The sequence below is a fragment of the Glycine max genome, chromosome 9, assembly GCF_000004515.6.
Source record: "Glycine max cultivar Williams 82 chromosome 9, Glycine_max_v4.0, whole genome shotgun sequence".
Taxonomy (NCBI): Eukaryota; Viridiplantae; Streptophyta; class Magnoliopsida; order Fabales; family Fabaceae; genus Glycine; species Glycine max.
In genome coordinates, this window is record NC_038245.2 from 36,993,929 (window position 1) to 36,999,303 (window position 5,375).

Consider the following 5,375-nt stretch of genomic DNA (forward strand, 5'->3'; position numbering starts at 1 on the left):
GTAATTATTACTGTTGTATCTTTAAAGTAAGTATTGCATGCCTAATCTACCCTGAGGGGGTTCGAGTAAGCGAACGTCGACCCGTAGGAAGCCATACTTATTTGATACCCAAAAAAAAAAATGCATGTTAGCTCGCCCGGGCGAGCAACCCCTGCACGAAGGGGGTTAAAAAGGGGGAGGGGGAAGGTTTCTGCACCCAAAACTCTCCCTCCTCATTCAAAAAGCAAAGGCTCACAGGATTCACGAGTTTTGTAGCCCTTGGGTCACCATTTTTCGAGTTTTTGATTCCATTTTGCTCTATTATTCATCTCCAACAAGTAAGTACTTCATTCTTGGGCTCTCTAGCTTTCCATTGATGTATTTTGGTGCTCTAAGTTGCATGCATTTGCTAAAAAACGTGAGGGATTTATCCTTGGTTTGTTGCTTGTTTTTGTTGAATTGAGGGGTTGTAGGGGATGGCCCTAGGCCTATGGTGCATTCTGAGATAATGGGGCATGCCACATTGCCCCCATTCCCTTGATTTTCATGCTTAAACATGCGCCCACCAAGTGTTCGGTGAAATGCCTCAATGGCATTTGTGCATGATTTTGTGAAACTTAGCTTGTGAAACAAATTGTGCACACATGGCTGCCATTGTGAGTGTGTGGGCAGTTTTGTAGAAGCTAGACTAAAGTGCCAAAAGCATGACTTACGCCTAGGAATCTAAGTTTTTGGTTTTGAATGTAAAAAATGCATGAATATTAGAACATGTTTGAGAAGTTTTTGACTAGAATTTGAATTTGCTGCCTCATGAGGAATACCTTGCACCTAGGTAGCATGAAAAATACCTTTCAATAGTATGTATATATGTGAATATATAGCATGAAAATGCGTTGCAAAGTGTGTAAATATATAGCATGAAAATGCCTTGCAAAGTGTGTGAATATATAGCGTGAAAATGCCTTACAATGTGTATGAATATATATAGCAAAAAATGCCTTTCAAAAATTTGTATATGTTTGATAGGTAGCGTAAAAATGCCTTTCAAAATATGTATATTTGTGAGTAGGTAGCATAAGGAGCCTTTCAAAAAATGTGCATATATGTGGGATGTAGCATGAAAATGCTTGTCAAAAACATACATGGATGTGTGTCATAAAATGCCTTTCACCAAAAAAATTTTATGTGGGCGTGTGTAAATGCATGTATATAGGTATGTGTCATAAAATAGCACATGCCCCAATGTGCTTGTTTTGTAAAGTGCATGCTGACACTCGCACCATATAAGTGTTGTTTGGCTCTTGTTCGTAATGATTGGTATTTTCTTGTAAACTAACTTTCCAAATGTTTGTCCTCGCAGGAAATGGCTTCGAAAAAACTTTCTGCGAAGAGATCTAGGAGGGACGCCGTGGCTGAAGGGACCAGTGCCGCCCCCGAGTTTGATAGTCACCGTTTCCAGAGCGCCGAGCATCAGCAGCACTTCGAGGCCATCAAAGGATGGTCGTTCCACCGAGAGAGATGCGTCCAGCTCAGGGACGATGAGTACACCGATTTTCAGGAGGAGATAACTCGCAGACATTGGACGTCGCTGGCTACTCTCATGGCTAAGTTTGACCCTGAGGTAGTCCTGGAGTTTTACGCTAATGCTTGGCCCACAGAAAAGGGAGTGCAGGACATACGGTCATGGGTGAGGGGTCAGTGGATTCCCTTTGACGCAGATGCCCTCAGCCAGTTCCTGGGTGACCCGCTAGTGTTAGAGGAAGGCCAAGAGTGCGAGTTTAGTCAGAGGAGGAACAGGGTCGATGGGTTCGACGAAGAGGCCATTGCCCAGCTATTATGCATACCGGGTCAGGATTTCGCTCGGACCGCTGCAGGGAGGCGGGTGCGGATCATGCGCACCAGCATAACCACCTTGACCCAGATGTGGATGACATTGCTGCTCAGCAATGTCTTGCCTACTGATCATAACTCCGACCTTCCTCTGCCAAAGTGTCAGCTGGTGTATGCCATCTTGACACGGATGAGCGTCCATGTGGCTCAGTTGATTGCTGACGCCATTTATTTATTTGCAGGTATGCCACCCACCAGGCACCCTCTAGACAAGGATAAGTCTAACAGGGCCCTGGGGTTTCCAGTATTGATCACGGGCCTCTGCCAGTCATTCAGGGTTCCCATCACACCTAGTAAAGTGATCCAACCGCCGATCACCCGGGCCTTCATTGAGAAGTATTGCACGCCTAGGAAGGCGCAGGGTGATGCACCACAGGCCGCAGACGCACCGCCACCACCTCATCAGGCTGATCCTGCTGGGTCATTAGGCATGGAGCGGTATCTACAGCACTTGGTTCGCCAGTAGGTGGACAACCACTGGGGGCAGGTGTAGATACATGAGTGTCTCTACCAGCTCAACCTCAGTCAGTAGGGCCAGGGTTTCGTTCCTTTTGCGAGCCCTACTCCAGATCATTTTAGGGCTGAGGTTGCATGGCCCAGAGATTGGCCCGAGGCCTAGGCAGGGGAGGCGCCTGCAAGATCCCCGAGCGATGCAGAGGAGGCCTGCATGGATGAGGAGATGATGAATTTGCTCGGTTTCTTGGGAGGGAGCGAAGCCACATGACCATGGGATCCCCAGATTCATATTCTTTTTTATGTTTCATCCTTTATCATTTACATGTTATTTTATTTCTATGACTTGTGGAACTAACGTTTGTTTTTTATGTTTCGATTGTCATTTGTTTTGTGCATACATTTTGTTTGGACTGTTGCGTTAGTGCTTACTTCATTATTGTCGATAATGTTTGTTGAAATTCCGGAGCCGTGTAGAGTTTTCATTTAGGAACGTCGTCCTAAAATAAAATGAACAAACATCATGATAATACCAAGAATAGAAAAAGAAAGAGGCGTTGTGAACAAAATGTCATATCTGTATATGAAGAAAAGAAAAGAGTTTTTGTATATAAAAAGTGTATGAAAAGATTTTGTGTGTATAAATAATGTGTGAAAAGAAATTCTTGTGTGTGAGCAATGAGTGTATATAAAGAAAATTTTTGTATAAACAATGAGTGTATGTTGAAAAAGGAAGAAGAAATCTTTGAAAAGGAATAGAGGTTTTATATAGACCATGTTGATATAAAGAGAAAGAGTTTTTAATGTGTGTGTATACAGAAAAAGTTTTTCATGTATAGGAATGTAGGTGTACAGAGAAAAAGCTTTCTCATAGATAGCGATGGATGTATAGTTTTTGTAAACATGCATAAGAAAAATGAAACAAAAAGGAAAGAGAAAGAAAGACCTCGAAGGTCAGCATGTTATGGTCATAGGAAGCACAAATCATTCGTAGAGAGCAAACATATCTTTTGGAAACAAGAAACTGACGCTAAGAGTTTATTTTCCAAAATAACCGAGATAAGAATGGATGGATTCGTTGAACCAATGAATGAACATAATTTGGAAACATTGGGTCTACTTGCATAAATCCCAAGCCTTAGTATCACAATGCCATAAACTGGATGCTTGAGTACCCACCTAGCTGTATGCATGACTAATTTTGCACGTTGTTTCCAAATCATCATTGTTACGCGTGCCTCGTGGAAATAATATGGGAGTTTAAACCCAAAAATGACACCCTGACATATGAATTTGTTTTGCCCCAAATATCAAAATCGGGCACGCACAATGAAAAGACCATGTTGAGACACAACCTTAAAGCTACTTTGAACCTTGGCCCATGAAGAGAATCCTCATCCTTTCCCCCGAAGAGGAGGACAACAGAATCTCCTCAAGGGAGAGCGAATAACGAATGCTAAAACTCGAATTCCCAATCAAAGATAAAAAAAGGAGGAGAGAAAGAAATGAAAAGAAAGAAAAGAAAAGGAAAAGAAGGATTCCCAATCGAAGATCGGAAGAAAGTAAAAAGGAAAGGATTGGAGGAAAACAGAATAATTCTCGATCAATAAAGGAGACCAGGAAAGAGAACAAAAGATCTTTGAACCAGATAAATTTTTGGCGAGGTAAATGACCGCCGGCAAAGGGAAACCCCATTTTGAAGTGGTTCTTCCTTTGGGATCGCCATTCAAGGTCGCTCCCGACTAGCGATGTCCCGCCCCACATAAACAAAGAGGAAAAGACCAAAACACCCAGCTTCCTCTCAAAAAACACCACCCTTGAGAAAATCCTATTGATCCGTGATCGCGCATGTAATCTTTTGGTTCGATAGGAAATCATGTGCAAAATAAAGTCATGGTGCAGCTATGGTTTGGAATTAGGGTAAAACACTTACCTGTGTGAGTTTTTTATACACCATGAGTGATTTTATTCCCAGTTTCGGTTTGACCCGACGTTTCCCCTGAATGTTCATTTAAAAGCTAAACGTTGACATCCTACCCTTCATTTTCAGTTACAAGGAAAACTATTTTGGCATATGCATATTGTTTCTCTAAAAATATGGTGCTCTTGTGAATGATTTATTTTTCCTTGCTAAAGCATGCTTGCCTATTAGGTGAAAGAACCCGGTGGACCATTCGCTCCTATGAATGTATGTATACATGATTTTGATGATGTCAAAAGAAGAATCAAACAAGGATTATTTTGCTTCAATATTAATACAAGATTGTTTCAACAAACAAAGCCTTGATTCAAGATTTCTTCAAGATCAAGCCTTGCCTCACAATGAAAGGTTTCAAGTCATTCAAGGCACATGTAATCGATTACCAATGGTTTGAAAGTGTGTAATCGATTACACATCATATGTAATCGATTACCAGAGACTCTGAACATTGGGAATTCAAATTTTAAATTGGGGAATAATTCTTGTTATCTTAATTCAACCCCCCTTCTTAAGATAACTGAGGCCATTTGTCTAAGGGTCACAACTGTTCAAGAAAAACAACTGTGTAATCGATTACACTAATTCTGTAATCGATTACCAGAGAGGATTTTCAAGGAATATCGCCAACAGTCACATCTTTTCATTAGATTTGTGAATGGCCATCAAAGGCCTATAAATAGGTGACTTGGGCACGAATTTTATGCAGAGAGTTTTGCTTGGCAAAAATGTCTTATCCTCTCAAAAGACAATGAGAGAGATTCCAAAAGAACTTCATTGTCAAATGCTCTCTCAAGAAATCCTTGATCAAACACTTGCAAAATCTATAAGGATTCTTACATGATCTTCATTGTAATATTCTTCTCTTGAAGAGAGAATTCTTCTTCCATTCTTCTTATTCAATGAGATTGGTTAAGAGACTGTGAGTCTCTTGTTGTAAAGGATTCCTGAACACAAGGGATGGGTTGTCCCTGTGTGGTTCAGACTTTGTAATGGATTTTACAAAGATAGTGGAAATCTCAAGTGGGTTGCTTGAGTACTGGACGTAGGCACGGGTTATGCCGAACCAGTATAA